This window comes from Peromyscus californicus, unplaced genomic scaffold, assembly GCF_007827085.1.
Source record: "Peromyscus californicus insignis strain IS unplaced genomic scaffold, ASM782708v3 Scaffold_4__1_contigs__length_199733344, whole genome shotgun sequence".
Classification (NCBI taxonomy): domain Eukaryota; kingdom Metazoa; phylum Chordata; class Mammalia; order Rodentia; family Cricetidae; genus Peromyscus; species Peromyscus californicus.
The window spans coordinates 191117637-191141396 of NW_026294562.1; the positions used below are offsets into that span (position 1 = coordinate 191117637).

The following is a 23760-nucleotide window of genomic DNA, read 5'->3' on the forward strand; positions in this document are numbered from 1 at the left end:
AAAAAGCAGACAACACTCTTTTTGACCCGGGTTTATTTCACTTGACACTATGATCTCCAGTTTAGCCCATGTTCCTGCAACAGTAATGATTTTATTCTGATTCATGAATTCATAAATTCATGATTCATAAAATTCATTATGTATTTGTATCAATTCTTTTCTTTCTTCTTCTTCAAAATTTTACTGGTACACAGGTATTCACCTGACAGGACTGTTCTCTAAAATGTATAAGGAACTTAAAAATAATTAAACATTAAGAAAATAAGCAGCCCCATGAAAATTGGGCCATGGAACTAAACTGAAAATTCTCAAAAGAAGAAACATTTGTGCTCACCATCACTAGGCATCATTTTGTCCATTGTATGATGTTTATTTTCACACAGACATATTGTTTCAGCCATCTTATGTGCATTGACCACATCCTGCATCCCCAATAAATGGTTTTTTTGTATCTATAGAAAATCCTATGACACATAAATGAAAGAAACCAAACATGTAATATTTGTCTATCTTCATATAACCTATTTTACTCAATATAATGATAATGCCCCATTTAATGTTTGTTTGGGGAGGAATAGTTGCTGTACTGTTTGTAGCAATCATACTACAATACTACAGAAATGAATACTATATGTATCAGCATAATAGAGCATGCTATGACAATGTGGAAGTTGTTTCATTTGGCCATTTGCTGTGAGCCATTGGTGATGTGGGGGAAAATGTATTGAGGAGATCTCTCCTCTCATTTATTTCACCATGGATTTATTACCTTAATCCTAGCCAATGAGAGATTAATCTAGTTGGTCTCTATCAGGACTGGAGAGATGGCTCAGCAGTTAAAAACACTTGTGGCTCTTACAGAGGACCCAGATTTGGTCTCAGCACCCACAGGGTGGCTCACAACTGTCTGTAACTCCAATTACAAGGGATTCAATGCTCTGCTCTCTGAGGCACTGTGAGCATGTGGTGAATTCACACATATGCAGCCAAAACACTCATACATATAAAATAAATATACTTTAAAGCATCTTTACTGCCTTATGAAAAAATAACCTAGTTTATACATTTAAAGGGTGAGTCAATTATTAAGACATACTTTTATTATATGACTAAAAAATTTCTAAACTGCTTTATGATACGCAAACTTAAAATTTTAGGATAAGTCTGTTTGCAGAGACCATTTTTCATAATTACTAGGCTTGATATAATTAAAATATACATAGCTTATAAATGTAACAATAGGCTAATTTTGTTAATTGTGATTTAAACTGCTCTCAGAAACTCTATTTTTGGCAGCAATATCTTCATTTCTTTTTACAGAATTATTTCTTTTACATTTTGAGATTATAAAATAACTAAATCATTTCTTCCTTTCCCTTCTTCCCTCCAAGCCTTCCCATATACTCCTTCTTGCTCTCTTTCAAATTCAAGGCCTCTTTTTTCATTTAACAGTGTTACATAAGTATATGCATATGCATGCAGATTATATGCATTAGTGATTAACTCCAAGTCATTGTTATGCCCAGATCGTGGAGACCCCCCCAAAAGACCACCACAGAGACCGAATTCCACATGTAAAAGCAAACAACCTTTATTCTCTTCAAGCTCCGAGCTTGGTCTCTCTGTCTGTCCAACACAGTGGTGAGAACAAAGAGCCCAGAGCCCAGGCAGGGTAGGGTTTTTTATCACAGCAGAGGTTGGGGTGAGGGGATTTCCAGGGTTTAGGACTCTGATTGACTGACAATTGTCTAGGGGTATCTGTAAGACAAAAAGAGGTGTGTGCTAGACTCATCTGGCCACCTTATCTAATGGTTGCAATGTTTGGGATGTTAGGTACTTCCCCATCCCTGAGTGGATCCCTGGGTGGTGTTAAGCTTAAGGCTTTTCCTGGACCTGGGTGTTGCCTGCCAGTAAGCCTGTCACAGAAGCTGTGTGTGGGCCTCCAAGCCTGTCATGGTGATGGCTGTGTGGTCAAGCTGTTTTGGGGCCCCTCCACAGTCATCGATAAAGAATCAATGTCAAGGAAAGAAATAAACACCTCACCATTGGAGTCATTTAATCAAGAGGAAGTCCAGATTTTGCTCTCTCCTTCATGCTTTCTGTGTCTTCTGACCTCTGCTGTCTGTTGCATGAGTCTCAAACTGTGCCTTCTGGAAGGCTGTCTTGTGAATCTGTCTCTGTGTGTCAGTCTGTCTGTGTACTCTGTCTGTCCCTAACAAGATACAGGGAGTATGAAGTAAAGAATTCAGATATGGACTCTTAGTTAAAAGCTTTCATTTCTTTCCTTAACTCAACTTGGAGGTATTACTGGTGATCTGGAGTTAATCACTAATGTGTTTAATCCATGCACATGTGCAGAATCTATTAGCTGGTGACCGTGCTCACTTCGGCAGCACATATACTATTAGCTAGTGATGTCTTTTTTCTTTCTTTCTTCCTTTTCATACACAGAGAAACAATAAACTTACAACAATGTAAAACAAGTAGCCATATCATCTGAAAACTGAACTCGCTCACAACCCTGTGCTTTAAAGACAGGGCTTTAATTCTGAGTTTGTTTTCCTGAGCTTTCACCCCCTCTAGAGCTGGGATACCTTTTTACTGTCACACTCATGACTGTACAGCTTGAGCCTCAGAACACACCAGAGAAACATGGTCTTCATTATAATTATGACAAATCTATTTCTTAGCTAGAATCCCTAAAGGAACTTGGATAATTCTAGGGTCTCTTTTCCTCAGCTTGGGTGTATACAGAGAATTGTAGAGAACAATCAAGAGACCGAACAGTGTAGTATATACAGTAGTTTTACTTCTAGTTTTTTTGAGAAAAATCTAGACCATTTTCCAAAGTTGCTGCTCTAATTTACACTCCCATAAGCAGTGTATAATACTATCCCTTTGCTCACATTCATGTTAGAATTTATTTTTCCTGATGATGGCTATTCTGACTGTGATGAAATGGAATCTTAAGGGAGATTTAGTCTGCATCTCCCTGAAATCTGTGTATACAGAATTATTTTTGTCAACATGACCTGAGAAGTACCCAAACTAACTGCACATCCTAATCAATAGACACAAGTGTACAAGTGTATCTGATGTCCACTGACTTTAAACACCTCCAGGAAACTACATTGGAAACTCCAAAAGAAATGGACAAATAATCTGATTCATACCATATGCCAAAATTACATCAACATTGAAATAAATAAACTGATAATCAAGCAGCAACAACAGTGAGGCAATAATAAATGTACCCCCATTCAATAAAAAAAAGAAGAGAAAAAGAAAAGAAAAAGAATCACCAAGAAGAAGATTGATTCATCACAGAAGTCTGTCAAAACTTCAGAGAATAACTGATACTGAAGCTACTTAAAATATTCCTTGATTTAAAAGGAAAGTGAGGCTTCCAGACTCTTAATGAAGCTGGTATTACCTGATTCCCCACAAAAATGAAAGTACAGACTGATGTGGTCATTTTTATTATTTTTTTTTTCCTTTTCACATGATATACCTCACTTTCAGTGCACTCTCATCCCTGACTCCCTACAATCCCGGACCATTCTTCCAATAATTCTCTCTCCCCATCCCCCCCCCTCTGTGTGTGTGTGTGTGTGTGTGTGTGTGTGTGTGTGTGTGTGTGTGTGTGTGTCCTCTTCACTACCTCTCTCTCTCATATTCATTTCTATTCATTTTGGTTTTTTTGACCCATCGAAATTAACCAGGGCCATCTGTGAGGATGTGGGTTTGGTGCTATGTATTGGAGCTTGGTAGTTTCTCAGAGGAGACACAAGCAAAGACAGTGATTCCCCTTCTCCTAAAGTCTATCCATAACCACAGTTGAGAGCTAAAGGGAGGGGTCCTGTGAGTCTCTGCCCTTCCTAGACTGATTGTGACTAAGGCAGGTCTTGAGTGTGGGCAGTGTAGGTAAGACTGCTGCTCTGGGTTACTGATTACTCTAGTTGTGTGGAGTCTGGAGAATGGCAGTTCATGCCCATCCCCCCTCTTCCCCTTCTTATTTCCTTCCCACCACCTCTTCCTCAGTGTTCTCGGAAGATGGGATGGTGTAGCTGACTTGTTTAGGGCTGTGGCCATATACATTATTTATTTTCTGCATCTGGGACAGCAACGGGTTTCTGCATTTTTTTTTAAATAAATTTCCTATGTTTTATGTAAAAACAGCTTTTAAATGATTCCTGGAAGACAAAGCTCCTTGAGAGTTAGCAAAATGGCAATGCCACCATCTAGCAGTTACAGGAGTGCAGCACAGGGTGAATTCAGCACTAGGCTGTAAAAGGATTGAGTGACCACTGATTTCCTGAGACACCCATTTCCTCTCAAAATAATGAGCTCCTGAAATGTCTTCCCCCAAGTCATTATTGCTAATAGTGTAATTCCAGATAATTGCCTGATAATAGTGGAGGTCTGTGAAGGAAGGATAAAGATGGCTTATTAGAGTCATTCATTTGTATAATGATGAAAATGATTATCCAGCTTCCCAGTAAAGCTCTCTAGGGTGAGTTTCTGTGTTTAAAATATAGAATACTTTTTATATAAGAGTAGGGTATGCAGCTGGGTTTCACTTTTACCTTAAATAGTGCTACTTGTATGGAGCATTTTATTTTAATTCTTTGTTTTCTTTGATTGAGACATCTGGCTCCTCTATTTGGTCTTCAAACCTGATACTGTCTCCTATTTGATTTATTTTATTATTAGGCTTATTGCATTCTCCATTTCCTGTTTCATTTTATTTTGGTTTTTTTTTTCAGTGTTTCTAGCTATTTATTGAATTTACTTTTCATATCTTGCATTGTCCTCTTTTCTTTCAGGCATTTGCTGTTTTCTTGCCCATCGATCATTTTATACTTACCTCTTTGAGTTCATTAACGTGCTCTATATGCTTTGACCTCCTTGAACATGACTCTGGTTTTTCAGTTCTGTGTCATGGATATCATTTAAAGTGCTTTTCTTAAGGGATACAGCTAGGATCTGAGATTTGAGTCAAGGGCATTTTGTCTTCGTTTTGTTTTGGGAATGGGACCTGATCACCAGAATTAGGGTGTTATCTTTTGCTGTGCATTTTTAAACCAGGAGGCTGCTACCCCAAGATGAGAAGTTAGGAAGGAAAACTTGTATCCGAAAGGGTCAGAACCCAGGGTGGAGGTCAGATACGGGGGTGCAACGTCCTCCTAGACCCAGTTCTGGTCTAGGCTGGCAGCAAGCATGTGGGGAGGCTGTGCAGAGCGGGTCCAGGGCAGCCTGACAGCAGGAAGGCAGCCTGAGACCGAGTGGGAGGGACGGGTCTCGGCAGAGCGGGGGCATTCACCCGATTAGAGGAGAGAGGGTAAAAGAAAAAACTTCGATGGACTTGGAAAACTAATTTGGAAACTAATTAAGAAAGGGAAAGCGCCTGGCATGGGCGGACCTAAAGGAACCACGTAACCGGAACCGGCGTGTAGTGGGCGGGGCCAGGGAGACACTCTCAGGACCCAGGCCAGAGTGACAGGAAATTCCACCATTCACTGTGGGACCTGGGAGAGCTCAGTGGTCGGGATTCCGGGGTGGAGGACAGTCGCTTCTCTCGGAGGACCTGAAAACTCCCGGTAGCCACAGGTGCCACGTGGGGTGTCCTGGCAAAGTCACCAGTCAGCAGCGCAGCGGCGGGAACCGCAGCCCGGCGGCCCTGGAACCTCCCAGGTCAGAGGAGCTGCGGGGCTGGGACCTGCGGGAATGGAGCAGGGGTGTGCTCGCTGATGCTGCTCTTAAGGACGCCGTTCTCACAATTCTGTCGCTGATACCTTACCATTGTCGGGAAGTTTGAGATCCTATGAACTGGGACTTAATCGTGAATTTTTCATTTATCTTATGATTGTATAGTATTTTCACAAAGTAACCTGGTAGAGCTTTATGCTTGCATTATGTGCTGTCTGCAAACACCGTTCTTTTTTCTATTTACAAAGCTCCTGGAATTTAAATTCATGCATGCTTTCCCTGGGACTAGGCACCCAAAGAGCTTTGTAGATATTAGCCACTTGAGGAACCAGTGCAGATTTGATTGAATCAGAAAATACACCGTGACAGGACAAGACAGTGCAGGAGTTCCTCCATCTTGTATTCTTGCTGAGGCTGTTTCCAGGGTTAACTAGAGTCTGATTTCCTTGATGGAGAATCACATGGAAAAATACCCAACTCTGTTCTAGAAACCAAAGGTCAGGATGTCCTAGCTAATCTATCTTACTTAGCCTTTGTTAAAACTGCTTTTTTGTGGAGAACCTACCCCAGCTAACCTTTTATCCTAGATGCCTGTGTGTGCAGGAACCCCGCCTCAGGCAGGCTAACATCCTCTCTTAGATTCTGTTAAAAACTGCTTGCTTCTGTTAAAAACTTCCCCTGCAACTTCCAAGCAAGACTCCTGGACCGAGGTCTCTGCTCTTAAAAATTCCATGTTCTGGATACTTGGAGCCTTGCCTAGGACCCTGAACACTTGAGTGTGGTCTCTGCTGGCTGGAATAAAGACTTTGAGTTGGCTATAAACTGTTTGAATGCTAATCTCTGTTGGGCTACCCATAACAATACTTTAACAAGTGCTGCAGTTATGGTTGTGAACATTAACTTTTACTAAGAAAACTTTTACTCCCCATTAATTTTCCATCTGAAATCTATGCACTCTATGATGTACATGCAGCATTCAGAAATGTATCTTCCTATGTTTAGATATTAATGTAATACCTTAGGTCCAAGCAAGCACTTTATGGATGCTGTGAATGGATATCAGCCCACACTCTTTTTATAGTTGGGAAACTCACTGTGAATGAAAACAAAATTAGAAAGCACTCTTTGAATTATTATGATCACTTACCTAGATCAGAAAAATGTCTCCTTGGTTCAAGAAAAGCCCTCTGTCTGTGCACACGTAGCCAAACTTGTTTTTTTATTTCAAGGTTTGTTGACATTCAGTGCTGTGACTGTGAACTTACTTCTTGCAGGAGGAATTGGAATGCCTCAACCCTGCTCACAGGGCTCTTTACAAAGATCTCCTGTTGGCAAAGTACAACAGTCTGGTTTCTGTGGGTAAGAAAGTTTTCTTGCAGTCTCCGTTTCTCCTGCTCAGGGTATCTGAGAAAACTACTGTGACGTGTGTGAGCTGTGAGTGAATGAGTCTCACATCTCACAGAGTAAAGTGAAATCCTCGGAGAAAGAGAGACATTTATCCTGATCTTTTCTCTCTCCCTCATGTTTATCCTTTTGCAAGCGTCGGCATCCTTCATGTTTGTTCCATGGAAATTTCCAGGTACTTTCTGAAGAATCTCTTTCCTAAATGCAGGTCTCCCCAGTGCTCAGCCAGATCTGCTCACCTGCGAATCAGAACAATGAGCCCTAGATGGAGAAGAGAGAAGAGACAGTAGCAAAGGATCCTGGTGTGTAAGAGGGATTGAGGAGGGGGTGAAGGGATAGCGAGAGGCTCAAATGACAGTGGAAACAGAGCATTAAATTGGTTTTGCCACATTCTATTTCATTTGAATTGATTCTAGAGTATTCCACTGAGGATAATCTCAGGATTATCGTATTGTAGGCATTAGAAGACTATCTAATGAAAGACTCAAAGGCAAATCAAATTTTATTGTCCCTCTTTCATTCACATCACTGATCGTGCCTTTATACCAATATTAAAGATTTTCATTACTATAATTTGAATATAATGTTTAGTTAGAACCATTGATGCCTCTTGGTTTTTCCTGTTCTCAATTTTTGGAGCATTTTATAGCTCCTTCAGGTTCTGTTGTCTTAGGGTTACTTTCTCCATTTCCTAAAATAATGCCAGCAGGATTTTGGTAAGATTTGCTTAGTATCTCTGCAGAGTATGAAACTCTGACTGCATTGTCTGTCCATTGATATTCCCTGTCTTCTGTCTTCATGTCAACTCTCAATGGTTTGCATTGCTATAACTTCTATATATTTTGAAATCACCTCTGAATTTGGTCCTTCTCTCATAATTTTTGAAGTTGTTTCTCACAATTTCTCTATTCCTGTGAAAAATGCCTATATGAGCTTGGCACAAATTACTTGGAGCCTTTACAGAACACAAACGTTCTTTTATATTTCTTCCTGTGTTTGAATGAGAACATACTATCAGTGAGTCAGTATTCACTTATCTTTTATGTATACTTTTTTACTGTTGATATCAGCGTTGCAAGTTCTTGGAGAAGATACTTTTTAGTCATTGATCTTTACTAGGTTTGAAGACTTGTTCTATTTCTAAGACATGGTTACACTGGAGCATGCTGCTTGAAGTTAGAAGACTGGGCGTCTTCTGCTGTTGTGTGGATGATTCTCTGGAGGCCTGCTAGACGTTACTGGTTTTCTGTGCTGTTCATGGTTTTTCTCACTAATGTTCTGTCTCTTTTCCAACATCACCCAATGAAGGATGTTGAAACTTCCCTGCTTCACTGTCTTACTTGCTTCCTACAATTCTGCCATTGATTGCTTCATGTATTTGGAAACTGTTATGTGAAATGCATTTATATTGATCACATAACTTCCTGGAAAATGGACCATTTGATCATTTGTTAAAATTTTTGTTTTCTATGTTGATAGATTTGGCTTTTTCTTTTATCTACCATTATTATGACCAACCCTCATCACAGCATATCTTATTAAAAAACTTCCCTCACTCTTAGCATTTTGTATCCTTATATTTGAAGGAAGTACTTTCATAGAATATTCTTGTATAATATTAGTGGGACTAGCCTTAATTATTATACAGCCCAGGGGCTCAGGAGAGAGAACTACTAACGTCGAGGACTATTTTCAGGAAATAGAATCTCAGCACACCGACTTCTTAGTCCACTTGCTTTAATTCCTCTGGCATAACATCCTTTATACACAGTTTCAGTTCTGTTCTCGTGCCTAGCTCCTGTCTTGCCTGATTTCTCTATCTATTGCTCCCTCTAAGTTCTATCTTAATTCTCTCATCTTAATTCTGCCTCAACTAGGTCCTTTTCATTTTGTTCTTACCTAGCTAGTATTTCCCCATCTGACTCTTCCTCATCTTCCATCATGTTCCTCTAGTACTCTCTTCTAGCCCTTCAATCTAGTTCTTCCCCATCTCAGGTTGTTCCTCTCAAGTTCTTACCCATCTAGTTCTTCCATTCTCTTTTCTCTTCTCTGTCCTCCTGTGCCCTGGAAGTCCTGGTATATATACACTTACAAGCAGTAATCCCTTAACTGTGCAAAGCCAGGCTCCCAGGGTCAAATGGAGGGGTGATAAGAATCACATAGAGAGGCAATAACCATTAATTATCATTTGCAACCCCAAAGGTAAGTGACCAATGGGGAAATGAATTAACTAAAGGCTAGATTCAGGTAATATCTAAGAAGAGGGCTCTTATGTGCTCAACTATAAACTTAAACATGATTGGTAGAAAATGTTAAGATCTATAAGTTGCTAGGCCAATGGGAGAAAATAAAACTGTCTTCTTTTTTCCTGTGACTCCTATCTGTCCAAGCTATCTGCCGTTTTTCTGTAGAGTGGGGGAAAGTGTGCTCAGTCGCTAGGCAACCTGTGTACAGCTAGATGCCTCTGGTGATAGTTAAAGGGAGATCTGGAACTAGAGGTAAAGTTTGGGAAAGGAGGAAGTTAAGCTTAATTGGCACATCCACCAGGCCTTCTCAAACAGGTAGCCTGGATGCTTAAGTCTGTTCTTAGAGAGTACAGAAGTATCTCTGATAAGGTACTTTCCTCGATCTGGGGATGGACCTGGCCGGATGCTGCCAATGATGATAATTACAGGGAGGCTTGAACTGGGGTTCTGGCTGAGCATAGCTGTCAGCACAGAGAGTTATCTAAATATTCCTAGAAGTGATTAGGTAAGGAGTTAAAAGTCTATAAAGTTAGTAAGGCTGTAAGAATGGAGGGTCCGAGCTAAATTGTGTAAAGCTATTACTTAACATCCACCTGACCTAGGTAGTGTCTCCTTGTGGAATTTGCCTTAAATCAGGAGACTTTCATGTGGACTGTTGTTACTGCTAGTCCTTGAAAGTGGCCAAGGGAGCTATCTGATTCCAGAGAAAGCCTTTCCTGAGGCTGTTCTCCAAATGCCTGGAATGTGTGGGTCCAGAGAGTGATCAGTCCACATTGTTAGCCCTTCTTAGGGAAAAGTCAATTGGGAAAACTATGAAGGCATGCATGATGAAGACAGCTGATATATAACAAGCCAACTAACACCAAAAGCTTTTTGGGATTTGGCTTCCTCTGGAGGAATTCCCTGATCCCTCCAGGTAGTGACTTTGCCATAACCAGCTGAGTTCTTATGATATATTCCTGAAGCTGTATCCTATATTTATGTTTGATTTGAGGAACAGTGTCCACATACATTTCAAGAAATCACTGAAGGATAATATAAAAACAAATCATTTTGTTAATTTTTCTTTATTTCTTATGTCTCTTTCTGAGTTCCTTTCTATATTGTTGTTATTTTGCAGCATATTTAATTCCTTCATCAACTTGATTAGTATCTTCTCTGTGTTTTCTATTTTTGCTTGTTTGGTTGTTCAGGAAGCTGCAACACTGACTTCCCTGGTGGCTGCAGTGAGTTGAATTCGCACTGAGACTGTGTGTTCTTTCTCCTGCATTTTCTCCAGGGTTTGTTATTGTTTGGGACCCTGAGTGTACACACTGACTAAGCAGAGACGAGATCTCAGTGTATAATAGATGAGCATTTTCTTCATGACTAAAAGTGTGAAGCATGTACTATGGACATTTTGGCTGTTTTAGTTACTTTGAACGTGCTCTTTTTTTGCTTATTTATTGATTGCAATATTTATTTGCTTTGCATTTTTTTTAATTCTTGATGAAAATCTGTGTGTTTTTGTATTGTGCTATTAAAAGTTTGCTAACAAATTTCTCCATTCTGTAGGCTGTTTCTTCATACTTTTAGCTGTTACCATTTCCGTGCAAGTTTTTAATTGCATGCAATCCTGTTTGCTGCTTCTTGCTCTTGTGTTCTGTTAATTTGTAGTGCCATTTAGAAACTGTATATGGATTTATTTCCCCTTGTGCTACTTTGCAGGCTTCACAATTCACTAGAATTGTGAATTGGAATTCACTGGACCCTTTCATTCTTTTATATGTGGATATTCACTTTTCTCAACACCATTTGTTGATGAGGCTGTCTATTCTGTAGCATATGTTTTTGCCATTTTGGTGAAATTCACCTGCTTGGCCTGGTTCTGTTTCTTTTCTTCTTATTGTGTTGTATGTCTGTTCTGCCATTCCCAAGTTGCTCTTGTTCCTGTGGGTCTTTAGTGTCATCAGAAATCACAGCTCAGATGACTGAAGCTGTGCTCTGTGTGTCTGGGCTTACTCTCCACTCTTAGGGTCTTTGTGCTTCCCTGTACATTTGTAGGATTCTCTTCATTGTACCTATGAAGTAAATCATGGGGAGCTCAATTGTCATAGATTTTGAGTTAATCATATACATCTTTTAACACTGATAATTTTGCAATAATATGCCCTATTCCATGTGGATGCACGATTTTCCCACCTTCTTGTGTCATTCTTAATTTCTTCAGTGAATTCAGATTTTCATTTAAGAGGTCTCTTCTGCTTGGTTACTTTTTTTTCTTTTTTTTTCATTTTTTTTTTTGTTTGTTTTGTTTTGGGGTTTCTTTTATTGTTTTTTTTTCGAGACAGAGTTTTTCTGTGTAGTTTTTGGTGCCTGTCCTGGATCTCACTCTGTAGACCAGGCTGACCTCGAGATCCACCTGGCTCTGCCTCCTGAGTGCTGAAATTAAAGGTGTGTGCCACCACCACCTGGCTTGTTTTCTTCATTTTTTTTTTTAAAGTGTTTTTATTTGCTATCTGGTTTTAATTAAATAAATAGAACAATAACAAAGTATAAGGCTTTTCTAATTAGTTGTTTATATAGATGATAAAAGGAGATTTGCCTCTAACTAGGCATTGGTATCCCCCTTAAATTCTGTTGGTTTAAATTTTGTTTAATACTTATAATTAATAAATACTGATATTTAATCATTGCATAGGTTTAATCACCCACCATTACCCCGTCTTCACCCTCTCTCTCATCCCTGGTTAGCTGTGTTTTCTTCCCACTAGCCTACCTCATATTTTGTGTATGATTTAGGGCAGGTTTAGGCCAGGTAGCCAGGCCATTGTGTGTTCATAATTCCAACTGCCCTGTCATATAGCAAAAGTCTTACATGTGTCCCCTTTTCATCCTCCAGATCTTAAAATTTTTTACCTCCTCTTCTGTAATGTTCCCTGTGATTTAGATGTGGGAATATGGAATTCCCATTATGCTCTGTGAAGTAAACAGTCAACTGTTCTTAGTATTTGACCAGTTATAAGTCTCTGAAATAACTCTTGCCCATTGAAAACAAAGTTTCTTTGACCCAGGCTGAAAGTCGTACCAGGCTGTGGGTGTGAACTGAACAATTTAAAAGCAGTTTAGGTATTTTTATACATGGAGCAAAGTGTCAAGAGTGAATTTCTTCCTAGAGTCTGTGATCTTTCTTTTAATTGGCTTTCACCCAGGTTCCCAGTACCAACTATGGATTTCCTTCTGTGGAGCCAGCTTCAGATCAAGCCAGAAGGCCTTCTCTTACCCACCGAATAGTCTTGCCACTGACACCGATGGGCATTTCTTGGCTGGCGGGTTGGGATTATAGCACAGGATCCATATCTGAGTATGGCCATTGATAACTCCACTCCTTTTCCCAGCCTGCATAGCAGTTTCTGACATATTTGCTACCAGCAGGAAGTCCAAGATATTTTTAGACACTGAGTGGTCTGTTGACTTCTTACCCATCTTCCTTTTTTAAAAAAGCATTTTAAAAAAACAAAATCAACCAAACAAACACACAAAAACCCAAAACCAGGTGGTGTCCTATGTGGATTAAATAGCTTATTAAGAGGACTATGAGTGCTATCAGATCTGAACTTTCCCATGGGTATTATTGGATTACAGAGTTCTATTTCCTCTGTAGGAGGTCCACTTGCTTTCTGACTCTCTTATATTTTCCCCTTTAAATTTTTCTCTGTCATTCTTGAACTGTGTATCCACTGATGCATTGTGTTGAGTTAGTGTAGAAGGAGTGGACACCCTTCTCTGTCCTAATAGCAGTGGAATGATTCCAGTTCTCCTTCTTTAGTAGTGTTTGGTTTAGGTTTGTCTCTTTGTCTTTTTTTTTTTTTTTTTTTTTTTTTGACACAGGGTTTCTCCGTGTAGTTTTGGTGCCTGTCCTGGATCTCGGCTCTGTAGACCAGGCTGGCCTCAAACTCACAGAGATCCGCCTGCCTCTGCCTCCCGAGTGCTGGGATTAAAGGCATGTGCCACCACCACCCAGCAAACATACACCTTTGTTTCCACCCAGTTTCGAACCGGGGACCTTTTGAGTGTTAGGCGAACATGATAACCACTACACTACGGAAACTCACCTCATTGTCTTTATTATGGTACGTTCCTTCTATTCTCGCATTCTTCAGAGCTTTTATACTGAGCAAATGTGAATTTTGCCATGGGCCTTTCTTGAGTCTATTGACATGGTCATGTCTCATTTCACTGATTCTACATATTTGGTGTCTTACATTGATTAGTTTGTAAGTGTTGAAACAGTCTTGACATGAACTCAGCTTTTGGTCAGTTTCCATGTAATTTAAAGAATCTCTGTGTCTACGTCCATCCTGACAACTGATCTGTGATCTTTCTTTGCATGTGTTTGTTTTTTCTCATCTGCTTTGGGTGTCAATGTAAAGCTAGCTTTGTTGGATGACTTTTTAGATTTCCTTTTCTTCATGGTTTCTCCAATATTCTCCTTTTCATATTAGTGTAAAGTTTGTCTAAAGGAAAGGAGAATTCTGTGCTGAATCTGTCCAGGCCTCAGAGTCTACGAAGAAACTCTTCCTGCTTCAGTCTCAGCACTCAAATAATGCCTGCTCTAGTTTTAAGACAGAAAGTTGATTTGTTCACTTGTTTCTAGGAACTCGTCCCTTTCTCCTTCCATTCTGATTTATCTGCGTATGACTTTCCACAGCACTCCGTAAGGTAACACTGACGTCACTGGCATACACTGCAATGTCCTCTTTTCAGCTCCAGTCCTAGTACTTGAGGATTCACTCTTTTAGTTCAGATAGGGAGAACAGTGCTTTGTCAGTCCTCTTGTGTTCACAGAAACAAGTCTATTCCATTGACTGTGCATTGTCTTGGAGTCTCTAGTTCATTAGTTTCTATATAATCTTTCTGATATCTTTCGTCTAGTATTTCAAATTGACTTGTTCTTATGCTTGTAAGCCCTTAGGCACATAATTACGGAAAAATGTTTTTCACAACCAGTACCTCTTGTTGCTGAAACTTCTCAGAATGTCCTTGTCACCTATTTCTGTGTGACTGTCTTTTGTGACCTTGTACTCACCCTGACACTGTAAGAAAAAAATTGTCCTCAGTGCTTCATGAATTCTGCCTCATCGTTCCTTGATTTAAGTCTCTACAGTAGCTAATCAAGAAGCAGTAAGCGCCGGGCGGTGGTGGCACACGCCTTTAATCCCAGCACTCGGGAGGCAGAGCCAGGTGGATCTCTGTGAGTTCGAGGCCAGCCTGGGCTACCAAGTGAGTCCCAGGAAAGGCGCAAAGCTACACAGAGAAACCCTGTCTCGAAAAACCAAAAAAAAAAAAGAAGCAGTAAGCAAGGGGCTGTAGATGTGGGCTTAGCAGTTTAACAGAGTTGTTGCTCTTACGGTTTCCAAGTTCAGTTCCCTACATGCATATTCAACACCCTCCTGTAAAAACTCAGGTTCCAGAGGATCTGTTGCCCTTTTATGGCCACTGCAGGCACTGCATGTAAGCAGTGCTTAGACCTATGTTCATGCAAAGCCACTCATACACATAAAAAAAAAAAAGAAGAAGGAAGGAAGGAAGGAAGGAAGAAAAGAAAGAGAGAAAGGCCTAGAGGTAATGCATAAAGGTAACAACTCAGGTTAACAGGACAGGAAAGAACTTGGAGGTATCACTGATAGTGTGAGAGTAAGTGTAGAGCCTGTATATGTGACGGGATAGCTGACACCTCATGTCAGCATTGGAAGAGTTAGGGATGATCCTTGTGGGTGAGAAATAAAGTTGTTTCTGTACATGAAGCCCAGATCTGGAGAACATCCTGTGCCGTTGTAATGTAGCAAAAGAAGGTTTATCATACTGATGATGTAGTTAGGAACACAGCAGTAACTTTTGAGAGGATCCTCCCTATTTGTGGAAGAATTTATAATACAAAAAAATTCTGTGGACCAGAATCTCTTCAACAGAGAAGTCTGCTGTGGTATCAAATACCACAGTTTTCTTATTATGTGGTGTAATGACAGGCCCCAGATCTCAAAACCTCCTCACTGATCAGTTAGGTCTAATGTAGAAAGGACATGTTCCCACTGTGAATAGTTCCCAATTACCAAGCAGGACTTGGGATAAGGGCTGCATGTTAATTGTGTCCTAAGTCATACACAACTCTTCCATGATGTTCATGTGGGAAATGCATTGAGAAACTAAACACATTGACTGACATTCTCACTGTCACATGCACTCCAGGACTGTGGTTTGCAGTTGAACTTCTAAAGTCCCTGAAGGTCATACATATTCTCTGAGGAGAGTTGGCTACACTGGGAGCTTTTGATCTTGCTGAATTTCGTATTCATCTCTACACTGCTGTTGATATGAACTTTCTAGTCCTGTGTCCTCAGCTTTCTGATGCATAGCATTAGTGAAGTTGTTGAGTGATGTTTCTTTCCTTCATGAAAGTTGAGGGTTTCTCTCCTGTTCCCTCATATTGTAGCTTTTTTCTGAGCTACAGTCTGTTGTCTTTGCATTGCTTTAACTCTGTTTTTGATACTGTGAATTTCCTGACCTCATTTACTTGTTATTCTTCTTGTTTAGCTCATTGAGAGTCTTTTAAATTCCTCAAGGAATTCATAAATATCTGCAGTTGGTTTCTAGAGATTTATTTGAATTCTTTTATTTATTTTGAGCTTTGGACACTCTCTTGACTGTTGCTTGTATTTAATCATTTATAAAATTTGAATGTATTATGGAAAACAGTAAAGCAGTTCCTCTGAAATCATGGAGAAGAAACATAGAATGTATCTGCCCTATGACTTGATATGGTAAGTTGGGAATTAAGTTAGTAATAAGTGCAATCTGCTCTCTATATTTACCCTAAAATTCTTTAATAAGGAGTCATGGAAATGTCCATTAACTATCAAGACAATTATAGTAGATGACATAAATATAAATATGGTATGTGTTTGTGTGTGTGTGTGTCATAATTATGTAAACTAAAAAACCTTATCTATACATGTAGAATTAAGGCTTACTTTGTTACACAGGATTAACATAAAATATAGCATAGGTAAATAAGCCATAATCCTAGTTTCATATGAAACCATAAAGTCGATTTCCACAAAAGAAATTGTAGCAAACACGGACTGAATGATCTCAGAGTTGACACAGTAAATATTGTCAACTTGAGTTGTTAAGAACGGCCTGAGCACTGGAGAGGTGACTAAGAGGTTAAGCATGTGAGAATCCCCATACACATCACAGCTGTCAGTGAAACAAACTGAGAGGTAAGAAGGAAAACTCAGTTCAGCCTGACCTAGTCAGTGTGCTTCAAACATCTACAGAGTCTGACACCAAGTGGTTCATAGTCCAGTTTTGAAAAACATTTCTCAGTGTAATACAATCCCCAATGCACAAGGAAGCATAATTACATCTAAACTCAACTCAAAGTACATGTCATTTCCTCCAAAAAGATAGGTTCTAGAGATAGGTTACATATATTAGTGTAAGGGCCTAGGGAAGGATCTGGTGTGGTGTCCATCCAGATCATACAGTTAGCATGGAGTTCAGCAGGCCATAAAAACATGTGACATCTACTGTAATGGTGGGTTCTAGTGACTGAGAAACAAAGCTGAAGAGAAAGGTCTAGAGAGGGAGAGTCTAAGATGAACATTCTGGGTATCATTAACAGCATCTAATTCCAGCCTTCTATGTGTAAAACAGGTATTCCTTTCCTCTTTTGAGGAGACAACCCTGTATGATTAACTTTACTGTTTTCCCTTGTGATTTGGCACAAAGACTTTATGCTCCCAACATCTCCTCCCTTCTAATTTTTTTTTTTTTTTTAAGAATAGACACTGGCTATAATAGAGGCCAAGTTTGAATGCCCTCTATAGTTAGTCTCATTAGTATAGGTAAGCATAAGGGAATTATAAAATAGCTAATAGAGGACCTAGGAAAGGGAAAAGCCATCTTAACTCTGATGGCCAGTCAAAGGTCACTTGAGAGATTTTTGTCTGTCACATCATATAACTCGTTAAATTGACCACCAATAATATGAGAAAAGTCTGGCACATTAAAGCAAAATATGCCAAGTGGTTGTTGATAATGAAGATTATGCTTAAGCCACAAATAATCTGTAGTAGATCTTATTTGTAAAGCTGTGATCCTCAGTTCACCCAACTCTATTTTCTGCTAATACTTTTGCTGTATTATTAGTAAGTTTACTAATTATACAGGCCATTTTGAGGCTTTTCTTTGTATTCCAGTAACGATTCCTGGGATAGACAATAAAAAAAAGCTGTTGTGGCTGCAACTATTACAGGATCCAACAGATGTAAGAAACTATTACAGTTTTCAGAGAAAGCTCTCTTAAGGTTATTGATCAATTGCAAAGATTTACTGAGCAAAATGAGTATAATATGGACTGTCCCACATAAACCCTTCATGAACAACCCTAAGCATTGCAAAACAGTATCATACTGTCTCCTATCACAGGTGTGCCTTAAACCCCCCATCAGAAAAAAGAAAAAAAGAAAAAAAAACACAACAACATTTGGATTCTGCATTGGCAGTAATAAACTTAGCAACGTCATTTTGGGGTCAGTTTTCTAGTGTCCTTGTTTTTTCCCCAAAGTCTCAGCTTAATGAGTTAAAGTCCTGATGTCTCCCCAAGCTATCAGCTTACTTTCCCTCTTGGGATGTCTCCTCTTGATGGATTTGTCATCTGCCTTCAGATGTCTCATTCATCTAGTGGCCTCTGGATGTCTTGGTCAGTTGTATTGGGTCAGGAGCCACCAGGGACTTTGTTCATTTACTGGAAGACATAAGTTAACCTCACCTCAATGTTAGAATACTGAGTCCTTTCTACTGATTAATTTCTAGATCTTTTCATTTAACATATACTTTAGGCTATGTCTCCTTTTATGGCAAAAGCATTATCCTTTAAAGTGAAAAAAAAATTTTTTTTTTAAATTTAAAGTTAGCATAAGCTAAATGTAGCATAGCATGTGAGGGATTTAGATGAGTGTAAATAATACCCCCTTTTTATTTTTAAATTTTTGTGTTGCCAGTTAAGCATTTGATGTTGTCATTCCACAATAGCTTGACCCTGTGGATAATAAGGGATTTAGTAACATGATTAATATTAAAATTCCTCAAATCACTTTTGCTAACATAGGTAGGGTCATTATTAGTATTTAATTGTGATGAAAGTCCTAAAAAGGAAATATATAAAAGACTCTTTTACAAAGTCAGGTTCCAGATGTATCACAATGGTAGGTTCCTGGAGTCACTAGGGCCCCATCCCAGGCCTGGGGATGTGTTCTGTAACTGACTAGTTAGGGAAAGATATTAGGCACTCTGAGCACAGACCTCTACATATCTGACAGCAGAGAAGGCCCCAGACACAAGTTGCTATAGTTTCAGATGTCAAACTGATATCCATTTGTTACTAATTATCCTGTTTAGATCTGTACCCAAGTTTTAATTATATTATTTATTTTTTGATATCTAGTTTCTTGAGTTCTTTATCTATTTTGGATATTAGTCCTCTATCAGATATGGAGTGGGTTTCTCACCATTTTCAGTTGATATTGACCAAAGACTTGCTCTAGTCTACCTTTGTTATGTTCAGATGTGTCGCTTATATTTTTAATCTCTAGAGGACTTTTATCATGAAGGGTTGTTGGATGTTGTATCAGGCATTTTCTGCATCTAATGAAATGGTCATGTACTTTTTACTTTCAGTTTGTTTATATGGTGGATTACATTTATTGACTTTTTTCATATATTGAACCATCCCTTCAACATAGTAAAATTACACATAACAAAACAGTTATCAAGCAAGAATTGTAGATATAATATCTAGTCTATTTGTATTTGGCAAAATTAAAGGAGACATTCTATCTATCCTATATTTGTGAGTCTAAAGTTTTATATCTAATTTATCTTTTATCATAACCAAGGAAAATTATAACTATAACAATCTAGTCTTCAACTACATCAAAGACCTCAGAAGGATACAATATTACCTAAGTAAACAGGAAGAGCATTGTAAGCAACTTCCAAAAAATCTAGAATAACAAAGACAGCTTCTTGCCTGGACAGTCATCCTAAGTTCCTCTGCAATGTTGGGGCATCCATCTTCAGCCCTCAGGCCTAGTCCCTCAGTCTTTTTTTTTTCTCCTATGTCCTGTAGAATGTCTGACAGTTTATTCTGTGAAGCAGGAACCTGAAGGACCATCTTGCTTTGCAAAGTTCAGTGGGATGAAGCTGACTTGATCATGTAGATAATCTTTTTAATGTGTTCATGGATTTAGTTTGCAAGTATTTTATTGAGCATTTTTGCATCTATGTTCATAAGGGAACTTGGTCTGTTATTCTTTTTGCTTGCTGCACCTTTGTGTGGTTTCAGTATCAGAGTAACTGTGGCCTCATAAAATGAATTGGGAAATGTTGTTCCTTTTGTTTCATTTTTGTGGAATAATTTATGAAGTATTAGCATTAACTCTTGTTGAACTTTTGGTAGAATTACACTCTATAACCATCTGGCTCTGGGCTTTTTTTTTTTGATTGTGAGACTTTTAATGATTACTTCTATTTCACTAGGGGGTATAGGTCTATTTAAATTGCTTATCTGATGCTGTGGGATGGTCTGTATGTCAAATGTGTTGCTGATTGGTCAATAAATAAATCACTGATTGGTCAGTGGCCAGGCAGGAAGTATAGGCGGGAGAAGGAGAAGAATTCTGGGAAGGATGGCTGAGTCAGAGAGACACTGCCAGCCGCCATCAGGACAAGGAAGATGTAAAGTACCGGTAAGCCACAAGCCACGTGGCAAGGTATAGATTAATAAAAATGGATTAATTTAAGCTGTAAGAACAGCTAACAAGAAGCCTGCCACGGCCATACAGTTTGTAACCAATATAAGTCTCTGTGTTTACTTGGTCGGGTTTGAGTGGCTGTGGGACTGGCAGGTGAGAAAGATTTGTCCTGACTGTGGGCCAGGCAGGAAAACTCTAACAACAATCTGATCTTAGTATAGTCAAGAAATTATCCACTTCTTTTAGGTTTTCTAATTTGGTGGAGTTCAGGTTTTTAAAGTATGTCCTTATGATTCACTGTATTCCCTGAATGCCTGTTATTATGTTCCCTTTTCATTTCTGATTTTCATAATTTAGATATTCTCTTTGCCTTTTCATAAGTTTGGATAAGAGTTTGTCTATATTATTGATTTTCTCCAAGAACCCACTCTTTCTTTGTACTGTTCTCTTTGTTTCTATTTTATTGGTTCAAGCCCTGAGTTTGATTCTTTCTTGTTGTCTACTCTTCTTGGGTGTGCTTACTTCTTTTTGTTCTAGAGATTTCAGGTGTTCTGTTAAATTGCTAGTATGAGATCTCTCCAGGGTTTGCTTTTTGTTTGTTTGTTTTAGGCACTTAGTGATATGAACTTTTGTTCTATGATTATATTGAAAACATTTGGGGGGGGGCTTTGAGCTGTATTTCTTCTCCTTCCTCTATTCCTATTTTTCATAGGTTTCATCTTTTCATACTGTCACAGATTTCCTGGATATTTTATGTAGAGTGTTTTTTATAGTTAACATTTTCTTTGACTGATGTATCTATCCATTTCTTCTATCATATCTTCAGTGCCTAAGCTTCTCTTCCATCCCTTGTATTCTGTACATGAAGCTTTCCTCTGCAGATCTTTTTTGAATTCCTAATGTTTTTTTCATCTTCAGAATTCCCTTAGTTTTTGTTTTGTTTATTGATTCTATTTCCATTTTCAGGTCTTGAATAGTTTTATTCATTTCCTTACACTGTTTGTGTTTTCCTGGATTTCTTTAAGGGATTTTTATCATTTCTTCTTTAAGGGCCTTTATTGTCTTCATACAGGCAGTTTTAAGGTCTTTTCCTTATGCTTCTGCTATGTTGGAATATTCAGGACCTATGGAGGTAGGGTAGCTGGGTTCTAGTAAAGACATTGCCCTGGCTGTATTGACTGTGTTTTTATGCTACCATCTAGACATGTGGGATTGGGTTGATTATAGGCCTAGGTACTGGTTTCTGAATTTCTCTTCACTGTGGTGTGTGTTTTTACCCCTTGATTTCTGTTTTCTCTTTGGATTTTTGAAGAGTATGATGTCTGTGTGTTGCCTAGTAGTAGATTTTCTTTTGACCTGATAGGTGTGGCCAGTGGGGGTTCCAAGTAAAATGTGTTTCTGGGTAATGGCAGCTGACACTTAAGAATGTGGAATTCGGATAGGCCAGGATTCTGAGAGTATCTGCCGGAAGGAGTAGATCAGAGTGTTCAACAAGGATTTACTTACCTGTCTCCTTGGATTGGGGGTTACAATGAAGAGATGTCACCACAGAGGGTCTTCACCACAGAGGGTCTGCTATAGCACTGGGCATGAAACTTGGGTTGAATCTGGACCACTGGTTCTCAGCATGTAGGTCTTGACCCCTTATGGGATTGAATGACTCTTTCTTAGGGATTACATATGAGAAATCCTGTATATCAGATATTTACATTATGATTCATAATAGCAAAATTACGGGTATGAAATAGTAACAAAATAATTTTATATTTGGGGGCCACCACAATATGAGGAGCTGTATTAAAGACTCACAGCGTTAAGATCGAGACCCACTGAGCTAGAAGAACAGAAGAAAAGAGCTATAGATAGCTCACCTGCTTTCTTGGCAGGAATGATTAGTGGGTTAGTGAGAAGTACCTGCTGGAGTTGGGGGCCAGGATAAAGCAGCAAGTGTGGAAGAGAGGTTAGGGTAGGAAGGTCTGTGAGGTCCATAGGAGATGTGGTCAGAGGGGGAAAGGCTACAGCAAGTGTTCTGTTGTGGAGCTGGGGATGAGTTGGGGAATTGGATCTTGGGAAAAGAGGGTTAAGAGAGGATCAGTAGGCAGTCTACCTGAATTTCTGGCATGCCTGGCCTGTGGGTTTGCAGAGGGTACCTGCTGGTGCTGGGAGCCAGGAGTAGGGGGAGAGAGGGTAGAAGGTAAAGATCTGTGGGATCTAGGAGAGATGGAGATTGCTACAGGTGTTCTGCTGCAGAGCTTCAATGAGACTAGGTATTGGATCTGGAAGAATAGAGGGAGAAGAGAGGATATACAAGCAGTCTACCTGGATTTCTGGCAGGTGTGGCCTGTGGGTTAGCAGCGGTGCCTACTGGTTCTAGGGGCTAGGATAAAGCAAAGAAGAGGAGTGGTAAGAAGGGAAAGATCCGGGGTTGGGGATTTATCTCAGTGGTAGAGCGCTTGCCTAGCAAGCACAAAGCCCTGGGTTCAGTTCTCAGCTCCAGGGGAAAAAAAAAAAGAAGAGAAAGATCCATGAGATCTACAGGAGATGGGAGGTAGGGGGTAGGGAAGGCTGCCATGGATGTTCTTTATCTGCTATTTTTAAGGCAAAGAAACTCAGCTGAAGTAGTACACTAAACCATTTTCCATTTTTGTCCCATTCTTCAGTTTCTGTCTCCTAGCTATTTATGTCCCATCTGTTCAAACTTTCTGTTGACTACTCCATCCTTGAAGACCTCGCTCCAAATGTTTCCTTCCATTATACCCTTTCTACAGTCACAATCCTTCTACAGCATTCATTTTCTCTTCAGTTAGGTTGGTTTCCATTCTAGGTGCTTCTCTATCCTTCATGTTGTAATTTATATATAAGGTCAGTTAATGTTAGCCTCAGTCTTCGTTCAGGATAGCCATTTTGGGTGGGGATGTGCAAAGTGGGTTTTATAGCTACCCAACATGACTGGATGACTCTGATTCTTCCTTAGTTCACCCAATACACTATCATCCAAATTTAAATAAACAACAGAGTCAGTTAAAATGTTCAGTGGTTGGGAAACATCTAATAAAAGCTGATTTGAATTTGTATATAAAACATAAGTTCCTTGTCCTTTTGAAGTGCCATCTGTTAAAACTTTAAATGTAATCTCTATAGGATTTGTTTTATGTAATTTTATACAATACCCATGGGGTATTTTCAAACAATATTAAGAGGGATTTGTCTATTGATCCCAAATAACATGCTGTTGCAACCTGCCAATTTTTTATGAAAATAATAATCAACCTGCATTTTATTTAATGGCATGATGGTTTCTGTAGGCTCTTTATTAGCAAATTCTCTAAGATGGGTCCTTTCCATCATTAAGTCTGTAATTTCTTGTAAATAAGGAGTTACAGATTGTTGCATAGAATTATGACATGAATGAATTTCTATAGTACCATTACCTTTTTGACTTATATTTCCAACCAGAAATGAAGAGGAAAGAAAGTAGGATAAGTAATTGATTAGAAAGTAAGGGATTGATTCTATGAGGTACTGCTTCAGCAGCAGCATTATTTAATCACCTAAAAACACTCTCAGCTTCACGTGTTACATTTCTTACAGAATTTAACCAA

The 23760-nt window shown here is 39.1% G+C and overlaps 1 protein-coding gene across 5 annotated transcripts in view; it reads left to right on the plus strand.

Moving 5' to 3' along the window:
* The first annotated feature begins 5494 nt into the window (after positions 1-5494).
* Positions 5495-23760, plus strand: part of LOC128125486 (zinc finger protein 420-like) — a 34896-nt gene continuing 16630 nt past the window's right edge. For 3 of the 5 annotated variants that reach the window (XM_052762935.1, XM_052762939.1, XM_052762937.1), the window contains exons 1-3: positions 5495-5694; positions 6984-7068; positions 7322-7415. The gene's annotated coding sequence lies outside the window, so the exon portion shown is untranslated. The remainder of the gene's footprint in view (positions 5695-6983; positions 7069-7321; positions 7416-23760) is intronic. The other 2 variants (XM_052762936.1, XM_052762938.1) reach the window with 1 other exon arrangement.